The sequence below is a fragment of the Leptonychotes weddellii genome, chromosome 2 (genome assembly GCF_054177405.1).
Source record: "Leptonychotes weddellii isolate Sample4059 chromosome 2, ASM5417740v2, whole genome shotgun sequence".
Lineage (NCBI taxonomy): Eukaryota > Metazoa > Chordata > Mammalia > Carnivora > Phocidae > Leptonychotes > Leptonychotes weddellii.
Genome location: NC_138370.1, coordinates 99,625,756 through 99,650,565, shown reverse-complemented (window position 1 = coordinate 99,650,565; position 24,810 = coordinate 99,625,756). Strand labels below are relative to the sequence as shown.

General features: G+C 41.7%; 1 pseudogene; it reads left to right on the top strand.

Moving 5' to 3' along the window:
- The first annotated feature begins 497 nt into the window (after positions 1–497).
- On the top strand, positions 498–11,165 carry LOC102745813 (thioredoxin domain-containing protein 17 pseudogene; annotated as a pseudogene).
- The last annotated feature ends 13,645 nt before the right edge of the window (positions 11,166–24,810 follow it).

The window sequence follows — 24,810 nt, the reverse complement described above, 5'->3', positions numbered from 1 at the left end:
ACAAAGGAATATTACTCAGCCATCAAAAAAAGAATGAAATCTTGCCATTTGCAATGACATGGGTGGAGCTAGAGGGTATTATGCTAAGTGAAATAAGTCAGAGAAAGAAAGACCATATGATTTCACTCATATGTGGAATTTAAGAAACAATCATGGGGAGGAAGAAAGGAAAACTCAAAAACAGACCCTTAACTATAGACAAGCTGATGGTTAGAGAGGAGATGGGTGGGGGGGATGGGTGAAATAGGTGATGGGGATTAGGAGGCCACTTGCTTGATGAGCACCAGGTGTTGTATATAAGTGTTGAATCACCAAATTTTACATGTGAAACTAATATTACAGTGTACATTAACTGGAATTTAAATAAAAACAAAATAAAAAGAACAAAAGATCCAGCCTTAGAATGCTGCCAAATAGTAGGAGAGCTGCTGGAACTTTCCACTGGTCAGAGGGGCTGGTGAGGGCCATGGCTTACCTTCCCCATCCACCTCGATAGCATGGATGAAAGCAATCCAGGTGCTCAAGCCAGCTTCCCATATCAGGAGCCCTGGACCCCTAGCCCACACCAGCCCCAGCAGCTCCACACTGAGGCAGCCCCAGCACAGCACAGGACAGCACACAATGGGACACACCTGGTCAGCATTCACTACAGCTCCAGCTGTCTCACCAAAGTAACAGGTAAAATGCAGCCCAGAACACTCCAGGTCTATACCACTGCAGCCCCAGACAACTTGTTAGGGTGCCCATGCATGGAGCACCTCAAGACCCTATGGCCCACACTGCACCTCAGCTCCAGCTGCCCTGTGAGGGAGCTCTCTGCAGAAACCCTCAGGACACACTGGCTTGCACCCACTTCAGCTTCAGCTACCCTGCCAGCATGCTCTCTGTGTGGAGAGCCCTAGGACCTCCCCCAGCCCATGCCCACTTCAGCTCCGGCCATCCCACCAGGGACCTCCCAGCCCAAGCCAGCCACAGTTCCAGCCAGCCAAACTTGCCAAACACACAGTTTACACAGGGGATGACCATACACAAACCAATCCTTCAAGTTTAGAAGTAGCTGTTATGCTTAATTTATAGAGAAATAAACACAGAAAGTCAAGCAAAATGTGGAGACAGAGGAATACGGTCCAAATGAAAAAAACAAGACAACCCCCCCCCCAAAAGTAAATGAAATGGAGATAAGCCATATTCCAGATAAAGAGTTTAAAGTAATGATCATAAAGATGCTCACTGGACTGGAGAGAAGAGTGGAAGAACTCAGTGAGAATTTCAACAAAAATATAAAATGTAAAAAAGAACTAATCAGAATTGAATACAATAATTGAATAAAAAATACACTAGAGGGAATCAACGGTAGGCTAGCAAATGCAGAACAGTGTTCTGGAAGACAGTAATGGAAAGCACCCAAGCTGAACAGCAAAAAATAAAAAGAATTTTTAAAATAAGGATAGGTTAAGGGATCTCCTGGACAACATCAAGCAAACAAACATTTGCATTAGAGGGGTCCCAGAAGAAAAGGCAGAAGAGAAGGGCCACAAAACTTATTTGAAGAAATAACAGCTGAAAACTTCCCTAACCTAGGGAAGGAAATGGGCATCCAGGTTCAGGAAGCACAGAGTTCCAAACAAGATGAACCTAAGGAGGTCCACACCACAATACCTAATAATTAAACATCCAAGATAATAGAAAGAATTTTAAAAGTAGCAAGAGAAAAGCAGAAACTTACATATGAGGGAAACCCTATAAGGCTGTTCTTTTTCAGCAGAAACTTTGCAGGGCAAAAGAGAGTGGCATGATATATTCAAGCACTGAGAGGAAAAAACCTACAACCAAGAATACTCTACCCAGCAAGGTTATCATACAGAATGAAGGAGAGAGAGTTTCCCAGAAAAATAAAAGTTAAAGGAGTTCATTACCACTAAGCTGACCCCTTATAAGAAATAAAGGGACATCTTTAAGTGGAAAAGGCCATAATTAGAAGAAAATTATGAATAAAAAGATATAAAATATGACAACACATATATAAAACATGGAGGAGGTAGTAGAAAAGAATTTTTTTTAGAATGTGTTTGAACTTAAGTGACCATCAATTTAATATAGAATGCAATATACTTAGGATGCTATATATGAACCTCATGGTAACCTACAAACCCAACACCTATAATAGATACACAAAGAAAGAAAGCCAAGCATAACACTACAGAAACTCAATCACAAGGAAAGAGAACGAGAAGAAAAAAGGAACATAGGAGAACTATAAAAACAACCAGAAAACAATTAACAAAATGGCAATAACACCTATAAATAATTACTTTAAGTGTAAATGGTCTAAATACTCCAATAAAAAGACATGGGGTGGCAGATAGGTGCACCCCTATGTTTATTGTATCATTATTTATAATAGTAAAGATATGGAAGCAGCCCAAGTGTCCATGGATAGATGAAAGGATAAAGACAAATGGATTCACATACACACGTACATATAATGGAATATTACTGAGCCATAATAGGGTCTTGCAATTTAAAACAACATGAATGAACCTAGAGGGTATTATGCTAAGTGAAATAAAAGACAAATACAATGATTTCACTTATATGTGGACTCTAAAAAACAAATGAATAAACAAACAAAAAGCCAAATCAGACCCATAAATACAGAGAAGTGACGGTTGCCAGAGGAAAGGCAAGAATGGGCAAGGTGGGTGAAGGGGAGTGGGAGACACAGACTTCCAGTTACAGAATGAATAAATTATGAGGGTAAAAGGTATAGCATAGGGAATATAGTCAATGGTATTATAATAGTGTTGTATGGTGACAGAAGGTAGGTACACTTGTGATGAGCATAGCATAACACACAGAACTGTCAAAATCACTGGTGTACACCTGAAACTAATATCACATTGTGTTTCAACTATACTTCTATAAAAAAATCTGCAAAAAAAAAAAAAAATTGTTCTCCTGCAGGATTATAAAAAAATATGCTCAATGGCTTCTTTCTAATAGAGAACACTTATCAGATGGGAAACTCAAATTTTGGGTAAATACATACTTTAAACAAAAGGTTAAGGAAAACTAGTTTCCTTATCTCAAAGATACATTTCCTTATTTCAGAGATGCTCCCTAATGATCCTTAGGAGATCCAAGAAAACTCAGGTTTTCTGAGTATGTTAACTAAGAAGATAACCCTCTTCTGAAACCTACTTGAGATTTGGGGTTGGAGGAAGCAGATAACAATGAGATTCCAGGGTCCAGTTCACTGATTTACTTGACAGATTTTATATCACTTACTATGTGCATGACTCTGGTGTACAACAGTAAGCAGACTTCCCTTTGTGGGGTTGCAATCTAGAGAGGAAGATGGACATTTATCAAGTCATATAAAATAAATGCAAAATTACCATTATGAAAAATAGTATGTGGTACCTTGAAGGCTCTGAAAGCATGGTGGGTTCCAGGACTTTGGGCCCACCACTTTTCAAACTCTGATGAGCATGGGAATCACCTGAAGGTCTTGTCAAAAATCAGCTTCTGATTCAGTGTATTTGGAGTGGGACTTGAGATTCTATATTTCTAACCAGCTCCCAGGTGATGCCCACCAAGTTCTGGGGCCCACTTTGAGTAAGAAGGGCTTAATGCTAATACACAGAGGAGCATGGAGCCTCTAGCTCTGTCAACATTCACTGTTAGTAGGACTAAAGTTCCATGGTTGCAAGATCTACATTCACAAAAATTTACTAAATTCCAGTGTTTTTCTTTCAAAAAATGTCTGGGTCTCAACAAATAGAGAATATCAATAAATAGACAAATATTTTAAAAGAACAGAAATTCTGAATATAATAAGTACTATTACTAAAATGAAAAATTCACTGGGCACCTGGGTGGCTCAGATGGTTAAGCGTCTGCCTTCGGCTCAGGTCATGATCCCAGGGTCCTGGGATCGAGTCCCACGTCGGGCTCCCTGCTCCTTGGGAGCCTGCTTCTCCCTCTGCCTCTCTCTCTGTGTCTCTCATGAATAAATAAATAAAATCTTTTTAAAAAAATAAATAAATAAAATGAAAAATTCACTAAGATATTCAACAGCAGATCTGAGCTGGTAGGAGAAAGAATCCATCAACTTGAAAAGGAGTCAGTTGTGATCATCCAGTCTGAGGAACACAAGGATAAAGCTTCAAAAAGATAAAAAATACAGACTTAAGATCAACAAGGAACTAGAAGACTTGAAAAATTCTATAAACCAAACAGACCTAACATGCATTTGTAGAACAGTCTACCCAATAACAAACACATTGGGCATGGACATTTTTCTCAAGTGCACAGAGATGTTGGCAAACCATAAGTTGGGCCATAAAACAATATCAATAAATGTAAAAATATTGAAATTATAAAAAATATGTTATTCAACCACAATGGAATGAAATTAGAAATCAGTAACAGAGGGAAATTTACAAATATATGGAAATTAAACAACATGCTCATAATCAATGGCTGAAAGAAGAAACCATGGAAAAATTAGTATTTTGAGATTGATAAAAATGAAAACTCAACATGTCCAAACTTACGGGATACAGCTAAAGCATTGCATATGGGACATTTCTATTTGTAAATGCCTATATTAAAAAGGAAGAAAGAGGTCAAATCAATAATGTAAACTTCAACCTTATAAAATTCTAAAAAGAGCAAATTAAATCACAATAAGAAGGAAATAAAGATTTGAGAACAAAAATGAACAGAAAAATACTATAGAAAATCAATGAAACTAAAAGTTGGTTCTTTGATAAGATGAACAAAATTTATGAACATTTAGCTAGGCTGAACAAGAAAAAAATAAATTAATAAAATCAAAGTGAAAGAGGGGACATATCACTGACCTTACAGACATATAAAGGATTAGAAGAGAATACTCTGAACTATTTTATACCAACAAGTAAGATAACCTAGATCATATGGACAGAGTCTTAGACACAAACTACTGAAACTGAATCAAAAAGAAATAGGTAATCTGAATATACCAATTGCAAGTAAATAGATTGAACTAATAATCAAAAATTTTCCACAATAGAAAGCCAATGCCCAAATTAGCTTCAGTGGTGAAGGTTACCAAATGTTTAAGAAGAATTAACACCAAGTATTTTTAAACTCTTTAAATAATTGGAAAGGGAAACACTCTTCAACTCATTCTGTAAGACTAGTAAATAGAATAGTTTGGAGATTATTGCCATCTTAATATTAAGTCTTCCCTTTCATGAACATGGGACACAGCAAAGGCAGTGCTCAAAGGGACTTACTGCAGTAAACACCAGTAAATACTAGAAGAGACTATCTCAAATCAATTTACATGAAAAAACTAAATTTACTTGAAAAAACTAGAAAAGCAAGTGCAATTTAAACGCAAAGCTAGCATAAGGAAAATAAAGATTGAAGCAAAGATAAATAAAATACAAAGTAAAAACAATACACAGAATCAACAAAATAAAAAAATTTTTTGAAAGAAAAAAAATCAAAATTTAAGAACAGTTAGCTAGATTAACAAAAAAAAAAAAAGAAGAGACACAAATAACTAAAATCAGGAATGAAAGTGGAACATTATCCCAACCTTACAGAAATAGAAAATAAGAGAATACTATAAACAATTGTATGCCAACAAATTAGATAACCAGATGAAATGGACCCATTTCTACAAACAAATTACCAAAAATAACTCAAGAAAAGAAAGAAAATCTCAACAGACTTATGACAAGTAAAGAGACTGAAGCAGTAATCAAAACCTGCTAGCAAAGAAAAGTCCAAGATCAAATGTCTTCACTGGTGAACTCTACCCAAATTTAAAGAATTGACATGAAATCTTCTCAAACTCTTCCAAGAAATAGAAATGAGGAAACACTTCTTAACTCATTCTATGAGACCAATAGTGTTCTGATACCAAAACTAGATAAAGACATCATAAGAAAATATAGACCAATATCCCTTATAAATATAGGTGCAAAATCCTCAACAAAATACTAGTAAATCATATCCAATAATGCATTAAAAAGATTATACATCATGATGGATTTATGTCAGGAATGCAAAGGTGGTTTAAAATAAGAATTAATTAACACTTTACTGGATATTCTAGCTAAAGCAATTAGACAAGAAATAAAAAGTACTGAAAAAGAAGAAGTAAAACTATCTGTATTTGCAGAGGACATGATCCTCTGTATAGAAAACCCCATGAATCTACAGAAAAGCTACTAAAGCTGGTAAACAAATTAGCAAAGTTGCAGGCCACAAGATTAACCCTGAAAACTCAGTTGATTTTTTAATGCATCAGCAATGAACAATATGAAAAGAAAATTTAAAAAAAAATTTCATTTATAATAGCATCCAAAAGAATAAAATAACTAAGAATAAATTTAACCAAGGAGGTAAAGTCTTGTATACTGGAAAGTAGAAAACACTGCTGAATGAATAGAAGACCTAATTAAATAGAAAGGCATCCTATGTTTATGGATTAAAGGTGTGATGTTTTTAAGATGGCAGTACTATCAAAAGTGATCTGTATATTCAGTACAATCCCATCACAATTCCAATGACTTTTTTTGGAGAAATTGGAACACCAATGCTCAAACGGATATAAAATTTAAAGGAACCCTGAACAGGCAAAATGATCCTGAATATGAAAACAAAGTGGGAAGATTCACACTTCCCATTTTCAAAACTTACTACAAAGCTACAGTAATCAAAACAGTGTGGTACTGGCATAAGGACAGACATACAGACTGATGGAACAAAACTGAGAGTCCAGAAGGAAACCCATAGCTATGGTCAACTGCTTTTTGACCAGGGTTCTAAGACTGTTCAATGGGGAAAGAATAGTATTTTCAATAAATGGTGTTAGGACAACTGGATATCCACATGAAAAGAATGAAGTTGGATTCATACCTCACACCATTATAAAAATTCACTAAAACATGATCTATGACCTAAATGTGAGAGCTAAAACCATAAAACTCAGAGACGAAAATATACAGGTAAATTTTCATGATCTTCATATGTGGCAATATATTCTTAGCTATGACACCAAAAGCATGAGTAATAAAAGAAAAAATAGATTAAATGGACTTCATGAATATTAAAACATTTTGTACATTAATGACATAATCGAGAGTGAAAAGACAACTCATAGAATGAAAAAAATATTTGCTAATTGTTTATAAGGGTCTAGTATCCAGAATATGTAAAGAACTTTTATAACTCACCAAGACAACCCAATTAAAAGATGGGTAATGGATTTGAATAGACATTTCTAAAAAAAAAAAAAAAATCTATATGAATAACAATAAGCACATGAAAAAATGCTCAGCATAATTAGTCTTTTGGTATTCTGAGACTTAATTTCCAGTGTGTGTGGGGGAGAGCGGGGGGAAGGTGTTCCCCACACCAACAAACAATTCTAGGAGACCAGCAGGGTGTCCAAGAATTCAACTTCATTCTGACACTATCTACGCAGAGAAAACATCAGATTCCACAGGTTAAGCGTTCAGTCCTACAAGACTACCCTCCCAACCTCACATCAGACACAAGTTGCAAGCCCAGCCTGTTATCTGTGCTTCTGACCAACTGGCTATAAATCAGAGGTTCTCACAATCCACTCCTGGGTTTGACTAATTTGCTAGAGCAGCTCACAGAACTCAGAGAAACATTTTACTTAACTAGTTCACCAGTTTATTATAAAAGGATGTAACTCAAAAACAACTAGATGGAAGAAATGCATAGGGAAGGTGTGAGGAAAGGATATGGAGCTTCTTTGCCCTCCCTCTCCAGGCTTGCCACTCTCCCAACACCTCCATGTGGTCACCTACCTGGAAGCTCACTAAATTCAGTCTTTTCGGGTTTTTAAAAAGGCTTCATTACATGGGCTGCTTAATTAAATCATTGGCCATTGGTGATTGTTTCAACCTTCAGCCCCTCTCCCCTTCCTGTAGATCGGTGGATGAGCCCTAAGGAACATTCCAACCCTTTAATTACACTGTGGGTTCTCCCGGCAACCAGCCCCTATCCTCAGATGTGATCCAAAAGTGATCTCATTAACATAACGAAAGACACCTTTATCCCTCTCATTACTTAAGAATTTTAAAGTGTTTTAGGAGCTCTGTGCCAGAAACAGACTGAAGACCAAATATCTATTTATTATAAATCACAGTATCCCAATTAATCATTCGGAAAATGTGGTTTTAACCACAATGTGGGGCGCCTGGGTGGCTCAGTTGGTTAAGCGACTGCCTTTGGCTCAGGTCATGATCCTGGGGTCCTGGGATTGAGTCCTGCATTGGGCTCCATGCTCGAGAGGGAGTTGACTTCTCCCTCTGACCCCACCCCCATGCTCATTCTCTCTCTCTCTCTCTCTCAAATAAAAAATTTAAAAAATAAAAAAAAAATAAAACCACAATGCGATATCACTTCAAACCCACTAAATTGGTGATAATCAAGAAAATGGAAAGTTACGTGTTGGTGAAGATATAGAGAAATTGGATGTTGCTGGTGAGAATGTAAATGGTACAACCACTGTGGAAAACAGTTTGGCAATTTCTCAAAAAGTTAAAGACAGAATCACTCTATGACCCAGAAATTCCAGTTCTGCATATATATGCAAAGTATTGAAGACAGATATTTAAACAAATACTAGTACACAAATTTTCATAGCAGCACTATTCACTAATAGGCAAAAGGAAGAAATAGCCACAATATTCACTAACAAATAGATAAGCAAATCAGGGTGCATCCATACACAGAATAATATTCAGTCATTAAATGGAATACTACAGCGTTGATGAACCTCAAAAACATTATGTGAAGTGAAAGGAGTCAGACACAGAAGGTCACATATTCTATCATTCCACTTGTATGAACTATCCAGAATAGGGAATTCAACGGAAACAGGAAGTAAATTGAAGGTTCACAGAGGGGAAATGGAGAATAACTACTTAATGGGTCAAGGATTTTTTGGGGTGATTGAAATGTTCTGGAACTACACAGAGGTAGTGACTGCACAACATGTGAGTGTAGTAAATGCAACTGAATGGCTCACCTCAAAATGGATAATTTTATCCCAGGTATGCTTCATCTTAATATTTAATTTTCAAATAATGTAGCAGAAAAAAAGGAGAAAGAACAACAAGCAGATGAGAGCAAGTTGGTAAATTTAAAACAACCTCTAACAATAATATTATTATATATAAATGGTCTAAACACCCCAACCAAAGGGAAGGGATTGTCAGATTGGATAAAAAAGCAAGAGAAAATCATATGTTGCCCGTAAGACACAAATAAGAAACAAAAGAAAACAACATTTCTGGGCATGGAATATTTAAATTTGCTAACCTGGTACAGAACATTGTTCTGTCAAACAAATGGCGGGGCCTTCAGAATAAGGAAGTCGTAACTGAGGGCACTTAAATAAAGCGGAGGCAGGGATCCAGGAAGCCTATATTGTAGAAGACAATGCCACATTCATGGAATGGGGATAATTTACCAGATAGGATTTTCAGGGCTCCAGGATGCAGAAAACTGAAAACAGCCTGGGATTATAGTGGAAGTTAGTTCCAAGTTGATTTTCTGGGGTTAATTCACTAAAAGCTAATAATTGAGCCCTCACTCATAATCTGGAATTTAATTTCAAAGAGCACAGTTTACTACACTGGAGGCTCTGTTCCACTGTCTCCTGCGAATCCTTATTTTCCAGACCAAACTCCCTCAGATATTCTGGATTTATCTGTAGACAGTGTTTTTCAGACGCGTTAAATTATCTAAAGCAGTGGTTCCCAACTGGGGGCAATTTTGACCCTTGGGGGATATTTTGGTAGTGCCTAGAAACCTGTTTCGTTGTCACAAGTTGGGGGTGCTACTTGCATGTAGTGGGTAGAGGCCACATATGTTGTTAAACATCCTATAAAGCCTAAGACAGCACAACACCACACAACAAAGAATCATCTGGCTTAAAATATCAACTGTGCATGGTTGCAAATACCTGATCTACATCAGTAATTCTAAATCGATGATTTCCCAACAGCAGTCCCCGCGGACCTAGCAGCATCAGTCCTGGGAACGTATTAGAATCACAGATTCTCAGGCTCCATCTCTGAACTACAGAATCAGGAGCTCTGAGCTGGAGCCCAGCGATCTGTTATAACAAGCTCACCAGGTGATTCCGGTGTCAGCGTGAGATTAACTCTCACTCTTTCCATTTCCCACTCTCTAGAAAGAGTGACTTACAGGAGACCAATCCTCCAGTGCCTTGCTGCCACCACTACCATCTCACTCCTTAACTCTGAGCTTTAACATCACTGTTCACCAAAAATTGCTTTTTCAGAGGCTGCTCATCATTGTGCATATTCCATCATTCAATCCACGCATATCATTACACCAGGAAGCACTTGGCAGTTGTTAACCGCTGCACCCATTTCCTTGAAATCATCTCCCTTGGCTTCCATGAGCCACACTCCCATATTTGCAACCTCTTACTGGAAAAACCCAAGGAGCCCCAAATTTACCAAGTCCAACTGTATTAATTATAGTTCATTATTAATCCTCCCCAAACCTGCTCCCCATTGCTAATCACCTATTCTCTAGATGAAAGCAATATCTCATCAAGGCCATTAATCTTTGAAATTTGCCACGTTCTTAAAACTTATTTTTATGTATCTACATCATTGACAAATTTTAATAATTCTACCTCTGAAATAGTTCTTCTGCCTCCATCCCTCACCAATCAAAAATGCAAAATTTGGGGGGACCCCGCCCTCGGTGCACAGTGCAGCCTCCCAGAGGCTCGCTAGGAGTAGGTGAGCGTGACTGGCTTTGAGGAGTTCAGCCAGGCTGTGGAGCAGAGACCATTTCCACTTACTTTACAGTGTCCACGGACACTAGGAGGAAGGGCTGGTGCCCGGACCGTGTGCAGGCTGAACCAGTTGTATGAGAGGGGCTGAAGCAGGTTAGTGAAGGAAGTGTGTTCATTTACTGCCAAGTAGGAGAAAAACCTTATTGGAAAGACTCAAATAATGACTTCAGAAAAAAACTTGGAAGTCACTGCATTGCCTACACCACTTAACTAGGGAACACCTAAAAAACTGGTAGAATCTGAATGTCTTCAGATCAACCTCCTGGAGATGCTGTTCTCTGAGGATTAAGACTTGAGGATGGCAACTGTCTTAAATCCTGATTGGATGCGGTATAAAAGCAACTGCGTACTTGTTTGAATTCATGTTAGCAACCAATCAGTAAGTAAAAAAATGGTATATGCCTAAATAAAGTACTATTAAAATGTCCATGAACTCTCAAAAAAATGCAAACTTTGAGGAATGACCTTTTTTTTTTATGTGACGTTAAGAGAGAGTGATGATTTAATTCACCAGGCATTTTAAATGACGGGTCAATAGTACTCCTCTCATGAAGGCATTTTGTCTCTTGGGTCGGCAAGAGCCACGAATGCAGAGCAGAAACTGATCCCCTATCTTTTTGCATCGTATGTACTTTGGTAAGCTCATTTAAATCTGTTATCAAGTAATGTAATTAAAACAAAACAACTAAACATACCTTGGTTCCTGCAGGGTTGAACTCACCATCCGAGTAATCTGAACATTGGCCGAAAGCAGGAAGTGTGAGATATTTAGGAATAAATAGGGAACAGCTTTTCTTGTTCCTTTTTAGTAGAAATCAAATGAGCTGTGCTTTTCAGCCTTGTTACTCAAAGTATAGTCAGCAGACCAGCTGCAAAAGCTTCACCTGTGTGCTTTCAGAAACAGAATCATGAGCCCACCCCAAACCTAATGAAGCAAGATCCATGTATAACAAGAGTCCCTGAGTGGTTTGTATGTCCATTAAGTGTTTTGAAGCATGACTTGAGAGAATAAAGCTTTTTTGTAGAGCTTAGCTTTCCCCCACATGCAACCCCCTGGAAACCTATCTGCCCAGCTTTCCCACGCTTTAGAGCCGTGGGTTCTCAAAGTGTGGTCCGGGAACCAGCAGCTTCAGCATCACCAGGGAACTTGTTAGAAAGCAGATTCCCAGGCCCTCTCCGGATCTACTGAATCAAACGCGGGAGGCGGGGCCCCGCAGTCTGGGTTTCGATGGGCCCGCAGCGATTCGGATGGCGAACCACCTCTTTAGGGATGGCCTCTGTGGCTGAGAGAAAGCCCAGAGGCTCCCTGCCCTCTCTAAGGGTCCACTGAGCACCCGCGACACCAGCACTGAGGCGGGCGCCATCAAATCCCGAAAAGGTTCCACATGGTTTTAGGGCTGATTCCTAATTAGGAGAACCTGAGTGGGTGTCATTCCGTTGGTATGGTGAATACTAAGATTTGGGATTACATAGAAAATGTACAGTTTATAAAGCGTTTTCCGTGGTGGTTAACTCAATCCTAGCTGCAACCCAAGGATAGAGATATAATTACCTCCTGCAACAGAGGAGGAAGTGGAGCTTGAGAAAGATTGATTAAGTGACTTTTTTAGGGCATGTTAAGGGGCAGGGCCAGTCTTTGAACGGAAAAGCCCCATTGTAAAGAGATCTTCTACCAACTGTTTGAAAACCTGAATGAAGAAGTTTCACGTGCTGCTGAAAACTGCAAGATGTTCTTTACTTTTGGGGGAACGAATTTCAGGTTAATGAAGGAGGACTCATAAAAAATAAGATTCACAACTTCCTCTCTAACGGTTCAGCAACAGCAAATATATGAATGCATAGAGTAAGAAAGCAAATGAGGCCAAATGTTGACATCTGCTGCATCTAGGTGAAGGATTTGAGTTTTTATTGCACAACTTCTGCAATTTTTCTTTAAAAAAATAAAATCCTCAGGGCTGCCAACATTTATCTGTGTGGTCCAGTAGGTGGACACTATACTTCTTACCTATCCTTGAATACGTTTTCAGGACTTCTGTCAATAGCTTCTAAGTATAAAAGAACTTATCTCTGCATAGGGTAGAAAGCACGGAGTGGACATAAGAAGAACAAGGAACACGCGTTTACGTTTTTTTCCCTTTTACAGTGAAACTTATTCATTTATGCTAATATTCTTTATTGGGGTCAATAATTTACTGTCAAAGGGCAATTCTGGGTTGCAATTTTTACTAATATGGTTGTGTCCTGTCTAACCCCAGGCAGAAGACCAGTTTCACACAGGATCGTCCTGGGGATTTTCAGAGAATCTGGCTTTCAGATTCAATGTGCTGCTTGGCCCCTGGTGCTGTAGTTCTCAAGCACTGTAGCCAGTGACTACATTTGGCTACATCACCGATATTTCAGAGACGTTCTTCTCCTTCCATACCACTTGGCTCATGTTTCACAGCTAGTGTTTCTGAAAGCTTTTTTGATTAAATACTGGCTTGGGGAAAAAAAAATAATTAACTAGAAAGACATTGTTGAGACAACTAGGAGAATTTATTTTAAGATTTTTATCTAGGGGCCCCTGGGTGGCTCAGTCGGTTGAGCGGCTGCCTTCGGCTCAGGTCATGATCCTGGGGTCCTGGGATCGAGTCCTGCATCGGGCTCCCTGCTCAGCGGGAAGCCTGCTTCTCCCTCTCCCACTCCCCCTACTTGTGTTCCCTCTCTCGCTGTCTCTCTCTGTCAAATAAATAAATAAAATCTTTTAAAAAAAAAAGATTTTTATCTATTTATTTATCTGAGAGAGAGAGAGAGGGAGTGCATATGAGCTGGGGGAAGGAGAGGGGCAAGCACAGTCCCCGCTGAGTGCAGAGCCCACGTGGGGTTCAATCCCACCATCCTGAGATCATGACCTGAGCTAAAACCAAGAGTCTGGGGCTCAACCGACTGAGCCACCCAGGTGCCCCAGAATTGATTTAGATAATCAATGTCCAAATGAATGATTACACCTCCATGTGCCCTGAACCCACTCATAAGGAGCCATCCTGCCGCATAGCTTGGGTCCTCTTGACTTCTATTCCTGTGCGGGCAGCAAGGAGATGATGATAAGAGCCATCAACTGCAGATTGTTGGCAGTTGCCACATACTTTGGCATTTGCTATCCCACTTGGCCTCAAAATAGATGATTCCCTCCTTCGATAGCAGCGCTTGAGCATAGGTAGTATTACTTTATAAACAGGAAATCTGAGGGTCACTGAGGAACCAAATTTCCGAAAGTCACTTGGATAACAGGTACCAGTGCCACAACTCAACTGCAGGGCTGAGCTTTCAAATTCTCGTCTCTCCTGCAGAGCTGGACAGCAAGTCACAGAGGTGCTGCCGTCCATCGTCCAGCCCGGGGGTGGCGGGCAAGAAGAGGCTTCCAGGTCTGAACACCCACTTGGTGGCAGCCAGAGAACTCACTGAACATTTCTGAGGATGCCCAAAATCATACCTGCTGATTGTGGAATATTGAGAAAATTCCACAAGAGGGGGAAAAGCAAGGAAGGAGGAGGGGAGAGAGAGAAGAAAGGAAGACTCCTGTCTCAACCTGGAAATAGCCATTGCTACTTCTTTGGTATACATCCTCTCAGACTTCTCGTTGTATTTGTACCTTTGCTATCCAAACCTACAGGTAAAGGCTTATAATGAACATCGCTTAATGAATAGCTTTCGCTGAAGTTGAACGCGCTCCTACTATCTTCTTCGTAGTATTCTATCGAAGGGATAAACCCCAAACACTTGAGTTGTTTCTCCAGGACTTTGGACTGCCTCTGTAGACGGGTCCTCTAGGGACTCCAGAAGCCTAATTGGGCTGCAGGAAATGATTCACCATCCGTTTGTAATTGCTGGCCTCTTTCCTTTCTTTCACTTGCTCCACTGAACCTTGGAAACATTCCCTGGAGGCCTGCGGTGTAATAATGCACGAGGTGGGGTTCTCAGAAAAGCCAGACCTGAGTAGTTGGTAGTCCTTCAGAAATACAGAGAGGAAAGCCCAGGCCCAACAGGGATCTTTCTTTTTCGATCCCAAACCAGCAACAAAGTTTGCTGCTCCCTCCCAGTTGTTCGGGGGGCCGCCTGAAGGGGAATTAGCAGTGGGCATGAACGGAAGTCATAGATCTGGGGGACTCAGTTCACCTCAGACTCCAGTTCATTTCTTCTAAGTTTTTGGTAAAGTATTACCACAATGAGGCTAAAGGAGACATTCAGATGCCATTGTGTGTAACTCAGCTTTATTCTGGAAGCTTTTACCACAGAAGGCAAAATGCCTGTGAGCCATATGGGAGGTGGAAAATCAGGTAAATTTGTTGCCAGACCAACGTCAATATTGGAAAACGTACTTGCGATTGTATAGCTAAATAACTGTGTGCAGCCCTTCTGATACACAAAGTACAGTATATTATTTTCTACTTCGGGTTTGCTTTAAAAGGGCGTTTTATTCCAACTGCTCCTTAAAGCTGCTAAATGTTAGTGAAAATTATGTTGCTTAGAATTAAATGCTGAGAGAATTCTTCATAAAATACCAAAAATGTCCAGGGACTTCTGGGTAATATGTGAAAACAAAACCAGCAAAACAAACACAAAAACACCTTGCCTTACTCTGCTTGGAAAGCTGTGGCTTTTTAGCCTGGATGGTGTTCATTGAATAAAAGAGGGTTTTTCTTTTTTCTTTTTTTTTTTAAATTTTTATTTATTTATTTATTTATTTATTTATTTGAGAGAGAGAATGAGAGAGAGAGAGAGAGAGCACATGAGAGGGGGGAGGGTCAGAGGGAGAAGCAGACTCCCCGCCGAGCAGGGAGCCGGATGCGGGACTCAATCCTGGGACTCCATCCTGGGACTCCAGGATCATGACCTGAGCCAAAGGCAGTCGCTTAACCAACTGAGCCACCCAGGCGCCCAAGAGGGTTTTTCAATAGAGGTTAAAATCATTTGGGAGGCGGTTCGGTCCATTCCTGAAGAGCTACTTGAGTGAGCAGTCCTTGTGTGTCCTTGGACATGTGGGATAGCTCCGTGCCCCTGGCCCGGCCCTTGGCTTCCAAGCACAGGGTCCGCCCCCCTCCAACCTGCACCCCCAGATCACTCTTCCATCCCAGTGGATTCTTCCTTAGCAGATTCAACTTTAAGCTCCTTCTCTACTTCCCACTCAGGCTGTCCTTCCTGGTCAGTTCACGCTAACATGAAACACGGCGACCTATTAGCCATCCTAGAGCGAGAGATTGTACTTTGATTTCCAAACAAGATTCAAAACAGTTATGTGCCTCTTCCAAAGAGCTAGCAGTACTCGTCCCAACCTTTAGCACTGCTTCTGACTCTGGGGGATCCGGGTCAGTTCCCTCCACTCTCCATCCCATTACATCCAGCTTGATCTTCTCCGAGCAGAGTAGAGACCTCTTTACAAACCAAAGGTCCCGGTTCTCATTTGGAAGTTGAACGTCATCAAGCTTTGTAACACACCTTCCCTCAGGTCAGGAGAGAAGCCAGGCTATCTGCTGTCTCTGGGGGGGTGGGGGGTGGTGAGATGAGGAGATGAGGGGCTCTCTCTCCTTGTCACAGGCAGCTGTTGAGAACCCCTTCAGCTGTACTGGGTTGCTCCAAAGGACCCCTTGTTCCTGACAGCACCGTGAACCCAGAGAATTCATGCTCCGGAGGCAGAAAACAAATCAGGGTGAAGGAAAGTCCCTTTAAGTAATTTTCTCTTCCCTCTTAAGTTTCATATCCTCACATCATGTTAAGCTGCTAACAAAGAAGAAAAATGATGACCTTTGAACCTCTGTTTTTCCAAAGTCTGTCCTTTTGTTGCAAGGAATGAGAAGGATGTACCAACTCTTTCTCCATTTGCATTATGGTTAATTTTTAAAGGTATCTTTTTGGTCTAATAAGAACTATGTGAGAAATGGACTTCTTCCAATGTTGTCTCAAACATACTGCAGAGAATGGTCTGGTCTCTCACGGAGAGCTCTGGAGCTCGAGGTGGGCACTGCCGCAGGACTGTGGAGACTGTCCAGTGTCTCGCCTTCTCACGGTCTCTGCAGCGACTAGGTCCTGGTTTGAGTTAGACCTTCCTTCTAACTGTGACTTGAGGTATTTCTGCTACCATCTGCTCATGTGACTTTTTCATGGACTTCCTTAGAGACAACCTCTGACACCCATGACTGACAGTTATGCCACCGTAAGAAACCGATTTTATCAGTTTTTTGTTGCCGTCTAACAACATTTCCACAAACTTGGCAGCCTGAAAGAGCTCCCGTTTACCGTCTCCCAGTTTCTGTGAGTTGGGAGGATAGACAAGGTGCTGCTGGCTTCTCTGCTCACGGTCTCGCAAGGTGGCAAACAAGGTGTCAGCCAGGCTCGTGTTCTCACCCAGGACTCAACTGTGGAAGGATCTACTTCCAATCCCATGTTGTTGTTGGCAGAATTCAGTTCCTTGAATCCGCCTCATTTTCTTGCTGCCTGGATGCGACCCTCAACTCTTGGAGGCCTCCCACAGTTCCTCGCTGCAGGGGGCTCTCCGCACCCACCCACCCCATGACTGCTCGCTTCCTCAGTCAGCAAAGATGAGCACTAAAATCGTATGCGATGTAACCACGGACGTGTAATCATCCAGAGGTCCGTCTGAACACATCTCTTTGTAATGCACACAGTCTCCTAAGCACTGCCCTTTTAATATGCTTAAATGTACTTTGTGTCTGTGGTACCTGAATGGGAATCAAAACCTTGAATTCTTCCTGTTTCCTCTAAGATTGTAAGAAAGTCCCTCTGCATATGACACATTTTCAAAGTGCCCTGCTAATTCTGGGAGCAAAACTTTGCAAAGTGTTTCCACTTTGATGTGCTAGCTTTTAGTCTATATTCAGAAGCAAATGTCTCTCTATTCATGTTTTTTATTAGATCACTGCGGAACCGAGCTGCCATAAATTTCTCCTTTAATGGATCACACTTGTAGGCAAAGAATACCGAGTTATTTTTATAAAAATGTTAAGTCTCTAGGTATTTTTAAAAATAGTAGCCATGGGCAATTCCGCGTCAAGTGTGCACTGCTGTTCTTACCAAGTCTCTATCTTTTCAAGTTGGTTCCAACCTGATTAATCCATGCAGATTAGCCAACTGTCCTAAAAAAGTTTTTAGCTCCAGAGTTTGTGTGGCCTTATTAGAACAGCTCTGGGCAGGCCTGCGAGCACACACTGCTGAAAACTGGCCCCATTCCCACTCTCCCGTTCTCCTACTATACAAAATCTGTGATTTCCTTGGGCACGAAGGAAATCCTCTCATTGGTGGGAGTGGTTGGGAGCTCCTGACATGAGATCACTGGCTATTTTGTCCAAGGTGTATGATATCCTTTTGACCTGACAATGCCACTTCAAACTCCCAGCATTTTCAAAGGAAATCAAGAGCGCCATATGGGAAAAAAAAATGGTGAATTTGGTTATTTTAGTGATTTTAAAATCCTAGCCTACTTGAATAATGAAAATACAATCTTAGTTTATATTCCATGAGACTCTTAACTGCTCTCATAAAAAGCATCGGTCATTAAAAAAAAAAAAAAATTCCAGCCTCAGCAAAATTCATGAAAGGTATACTTCTGAGTATAGAGTTTAATCCTTGAGCATGTCAACCATTCCTCCCCTTGCCTCCTCACTCTGTAACCTGGGTATGTTTAGGTCATGGTGCCTAATGTTCAGTAATTTCAACACTGTCCGCAAGATAGCAGGCATTTGGATCTTTGAATTGTTTTCCAGGATGTTTCATATTTCTAATATTTCACTTTTCACTGCTCGTCCATACAAGTCTTGGGGAGTGCAGGGGGATGTAAGGGTTGCTGGTGATTGCTGGTCCCCCTTCGCTGGGTTCCCAACAGCCCACCAATTTAGGAGATTCTACACATTCTCCGAAGTAGAAAGGAAGTCACTGCATTCTCTCTTCTTACTTTTCCCTTTCCTCTACCCCCAGGAGCAGTGACTCGTGTCAGGCCAGATGCCTGGTCCATGATTGCCTGTTGGAGGAGGTTCAAAGGGCCTCCCTTTGTCCCTGTTTTTGCCTCCCTCATGTCCTTCTCCACCGTGTAAGGCCCTCAGGGAAGACCTTGCCCCTGGGAGGGGGAGGGGGTGCTGCCCTGTAATCGTCCAACTGCTCTGGCTAAGAACATCTCTTAGATAAATGAGGAGAAGTAGTTTGGATTGGCTGCCCAAGCTGTATTCTCAATGCTTGCTTTAGCAGTGATAACCACTAGTGTTTTGGTCTCTATCTGATGACTGGGTCTTTTTAGTTTCTTCCTCATGTAGAGGAGAGAGGGATGCTATGAATTAGTGTCCTCAGCTACCAGGAAAGTGCTCTAAACCTGCCTCTGCCTTCTCCTTTAGCTCCTAGGGGGAGAGACTGGGGGGAAGGGAATGGGAGTTTTTGGGCAGCAGAGCTCATGAGCAACTTCACGGGGCCTGGTCAGGAAGGCAGACAAAAAGCTGGATGTCCTGCAAAATGAGGGCACTTGGGATGTGGGCCACCACACCAAGTTTAGTTCTTCTTGATTCCAGCCAAATCACAGGAGGTATGCCAAAGTTTCAGTGGCGACTCTGGGCAGGAAGCCAGGCCTGACAAACCTGCTAACAACATGCCTGGTGAGTGCCCAGGGCACAGCTCAAGAGACCCGAAAGATGGACATCCTCCGTGAGTCATGCGGACAGAAAAGGATGGCCTGCCGTGGCCTCTGAGGGGAGCAGCGCTGACTCAGTGTGTGTATGGTGATTTCCTGCCTATCTGAGCCCGGAGGAAAAATATGTCCCCAGATCGCTATCCTCAAATGAAGAATCATGACTTTGACCAACTCAGATGTCAATAAGGTGACCATATTTCTATATGGGACTTCACAGATTCCATGAAAAAGAAGGGGGGACCCTATAAACCAGGAAAGTGGTATGGCCAATGGCATGATGTAGAGAACTGACAAACCACATAGAATCTGAAATGTCCCGCTGCATCCAAAGTGTGCATCAAAAAGAAGCCCCCCTCCCTCCACCTCCTGTTGTCATTGGCTGTGGGGTTGGGTTAGCAAAGCTAAGCTTCCGGGACAGGTAGAGAAAGAGAAGACATCTTTGTTCTTCCCTCTGTGGTGATGGAACAAGTTTATTGAATGAGATGCCTCAGGCCGAAGGAAACGAAATGTGTGCCCCTGAATGCTTTTGTGAGACCTCGATCAGCTCGCAGAGTAATGGTGGGGTCTCTGGGTCCTGTCACCAGGACAATGTGGCCATGGGCAATAGATGCTCATACACAAAACCTACATTTTCAACTCTCTCTCTGCAGCCTTGTCCTTTCTCCTGTGGGTGTGCACTTGCCGTCGAGAGCGGAGGGTGGATGGAATCAGGGAGAAGGGGCTACAGGGGCGGCTGCCCCCACCGGCATTAACTGTGTGCTCATTCACCTCTACCTGATGGTGCCTCATCCTCATCCTGCTGCCCAGGTCCTCCTTGCTCATTGGCCCAGGTGGCTTCTCATTATCGTCATTGTCACAGCCTTTTTCACAACCTAGTAATGCCCATGTCTGCCTCTTACCAGCTATGTGACCCTGGGCAAATTAGTCAGCCTCTCTGATCCTCAGTTTCCTTATTTTAAAATAAGAGATACAGTACTTCCTTCAGGATTTATGTGCAGATTAATTTGAATAGTATAATATTTGTATAGCACTTAACACAGCATCTGGTCACAAGAGACATTCAATAAATAGGAGCAATTATTACTATTATCATTAGTATTATCATTGGCACTATTTTTGTTATTATTACTGGTGGCTTATTTAGATTTCCGAATGCTAATATTTTTGTTATACACACACACACACACACACACATATATAGCAGTTTCTGATTCCCAACACTTAGATCCTTGAATGTCTAGCACTTACTTTATGAGGCATATCAAATGTATTTTAAATATAAAATACGTCTGTTATTTTGAGGGCAACAGGACCAACATGCAATGAAATTTTATTCCGATAGCTAATTTTGGGATAAAAAGAGCTGTATTTTGGTTTCAAGTCCTCATTTTCATCATACAATTGGCTTGGGGAGAAGTAGGGATTGCCACTGTCTTAGTCTGATCAGGCTGCTATAACAAAATACTATAGACTGTGTAGTTTAAACACTAGGAATTTATTTCTCCCAGTTCTGGAGGCTGGGACGTCCAAGATCAAGGTGCCAGCCAATTGGGTTCCCTGATGGGGGCCCAATTCCTGGCTGGTAGATGGCTACCTTTTCCTTGTGTCCTCTGATGGCAAAGCTCTGTGGTGTCTCTTCTTAGAAGGGCACAAATCCCATCCTGAGGGCCCCACCTCATGACCTCCTCTAAACCTCCAAATACCTTCCTAACCATATGCTTTTGGGGGAACACAATTCAGCCGCTGGCAGACATGTTCAGCTATCTCTAACCGAGGCATAGCTCAGCCCAGCAAAGGATTTGGGATCCTTCAAGATGGACAAAGTAATGTAAGTAAAAAGAGCACTGTGACACACTCTCTTCAGGAAATGGATCTAGGGCAAAGAAACTCACTGACCTGTAGTTATGAGACCGTGACTATTTACCTTGGAATACTCAGTCATCTTAAAACACCCATGAGTCAAAAGGCATGGGGAATTCAAACCCCATCTGGGATAACAGGCTCAGATTCCTGAAGAGTGTAAACCTTTGGCATCCAAACTAACTAAAATCATTAATTAACCAATAGGACAAGACACCATGTGAGAGATGAGTTACACATTTTTCATGTCATATGAATCTAGAAAAGGTAATGTAGGGACAAAGTGAATGCACCCAATGCTGGCAAAGAGCCAGAGAAAAATTAGGAAGCCACCAGAACACAAAAAAGAGCAATAACTGATTACTGAGTCTCACTATGGCCCAGGCTGCTGAGATATATTGTTTTATTTAAACTTCACGACGATCTTTAAGGAAATATTATTATTCTGATTCTATAGATGAAAAAACTGAGGCCCAGAGAATTTAAACAACTGGTCTAGAGTCACACTAATTAGTAAGTGGCCCTGGGGCTCTGAAGTTCACATTTTTTTTGAATAAACCACATGCTGCTTTGCTATTTATTTCATTAAAGCCAGGACTGTTCAAGTCAGTTGTAAAGACGAAGCCTCTTTAAAGCTGTCATGGAGTAGATATCGAATGGGAGTGGGGGGAGGCATGTGGACAAGGCATTCAAATGACTCCTTGGGATTCTCCCCTGTTAGAAATCCTGTGATGGGTCCCTTGAACCATGTTTTCATTAGCATGTATGTCTTGTTGGCCACCAACCCATCAGCCGTGTTTCAAAATCATAGTTGGGCTTTTTTGACAAGTTGACACTTTTAAAGCAACAGACACTGAATACTTCTCAGTTTAAATAAATTTCTTATTTAAAAGATAGTATAATTTTCAGAGCCCAAATTCCAAAAGACGGCAATGATTCTGTCTGAAACATCCCCATTTAAAGAGCTCACCTCTTAGAGCTACCACAAATCCAGCCCTGCCCCGACCCTGTGCACCTGGAAGGGAGTGAAATACTTTCCATCCAATGGATCCCCACAGCCACGCTGCCAGGAATCGCTGCCCACACCCTCCTCTGCAGATGAGGAAACAAACCGACACTCAGAGAGTTTCAATATCTTGTCCAAAGTCACAGAGAGCAGGAACAGGAACCCTCAATCACACCCAAACCATGGCTTCTCCAGCGCCTGCCACACGCTGGACTTCGTGCCGAGGGGGCAGGTACGCTCCTTGCGGGAGCCAGCCAAGTGTCTTCACGGCCTCAGCTGGTTTTGTCCCCCGTGGCAGAGTCTTGCTCTGGAGAGCTGTTCCCATGCCTTAGTTGTCTTCCTCTGTATCTGCTCACAGTGTGCTTTGCGCATAGTAGGGGCTCGGTAAGTGGGCTTTGAATAGCTCAAACATACTTTTGCAAAATAAAAATATCTCGTGATTCATAACTCAGTGCTGCTGTGAAATTGGCCCGTGTGGCCGTTGCTTCGATCGAGCTTCCTGACATACCAAATGTTGGTCAGAGCCGGACCTGCGACACGAACCTGCCGCGGCAAGGCTGAGAATATTTCGTGTTCCAACACACGCTGCAAGGGGCAGGCAGACAATGGGTAATGAACGTGAGACTTGTGAGCTGGATGTTGTTGCCCTAAACAGGAATTATGTTCCTTCTCCATCAAGCACGATTGGGACCCCTCAGAGAAAGCTATAAGTGAATTTTTATTTATCTGATGGATTCTTCACCCTGTAAGGAATCGTCATATGAAAATAGAATTCCCTGAGAAACGTCTAACTAATTAGAGTTTTCTGCGCAACTGAAGGAATTAAATGCTTCTGGTCTTTTACTGTGATGGAATCTTGACATGTAACTATTTTACAGAACAATGTATTTTTTGTAGTGCCCATCACTGAGGAATACAAAAGTTTTTATTGCTTTCTGCATAAAGAGCTGCAATTTTAATTCCTGAAAACTACCTGTGTCACCTTGAGCAGCCTCATTTAGCTTCTCCCCAAACTCTCCCAACGTACGGTGAGAAAGTGGGTCTCAGCAAAGTTCTCCGTCTTCATGTTACTTAGAAGCTCGCGGTACACAGTCAGCATTTTGAACATTTGGCAGTGGTTTCTCCACGGGCCTCAGAAGTGGTTGGAATCGCCCTGGTCCATGAAGTGTCTTTTCTGGAGCCGGGAGCCTATGGGCCCTTCACCCACGTTGGCTGAAGGAAATTTGAGCCAGAAGGGAAAAGCCAGCTCTGTTTGAATCAACCTATCCAAAGAATTGCTTGAGCAATTCTGCTCTGTGCTTTACTCTGGCTCAGGGGGGAGGCAGAAGTGTATCTGGCCCTCACCTCGGAGAGTTTACCTGTTTGTGGAGACCAACCCAACGTCCGTGAAAAGTACGTGACAGTTCATGAGATGACAGTTCACAATGAACTAGCAATGTGCATGGCATAGATGGAAGTGCTGGAAGAATTTAGAGGGCTGGGATAGCTGAGAGGATGGAAAAGGTCAGAGGTTTATGGAGGATGAAGGACGGGAGATGGTCCTTCAAAAGAAAGATATGCCACACAGATGTGTGTGCGTGTGTGCGCATGCGCATGCGTATGTGGCTGTGGTGGGGGGAAGTCTTGGGGAGTGAAGACAAAATCTAATGTTTGAGGCTCCGCTCTGCCTTAGCTTTGGGTTCAGTAAGCCGGGACTCCTGCTGCCACTGTATCTTTAAAGCTTTTTTGCTGCTGTGGAAAATCAGCACTCGCTGGGGTCAGAATATTATGGCCCTGACTTAAGCCTCAGCCTCAAAGACTGTGCACATTTCCCACATGGCAAGACAACATCATCAGTAACATAACCTGCACATTAGGGAGCCAGTAAATAAATAAACCTTTACATTCCAGATCAATCCATCCAGCCTCTGACAATGACTTATGGCTTGTACTGCTAGGTTAAATATTAGTTGAGGGTGCCCTAGGCAGCTCACACACTGAGATTTCTGGAGGAAAAGGCATGAGCCTGGTCTGTGAACACAGTCTGGGCCCCTAAAATGAGATATCTTGGGCCTGAAGCACTCGAAAGACCGGGGAAAAACCCTATGAGTAAGATGTCTTCAAAGCACAGCAAACTCGCTCATGCAGATAAAGTGCAAAAACGTCCATATCATTGCCAAAGTTAACACAAGCGAACAAGAGGTCCCTAAGGATTCATCATCTTCAATTTATATTCTAACATAAGTGCGGGAGTAATCATCAAAATAATAATACCAGCTCCATTTCTAAAATGCTTTATAGCTTTTTATATTCCTTCATTGATGTCAGTCCTATGACCCCGAAGGACAGGCTCCATTTCCATTTTAAGATGGAAGTGCCACTAATCCTCACTCTCATGCACCCTGGCTGAGAGACAGATGA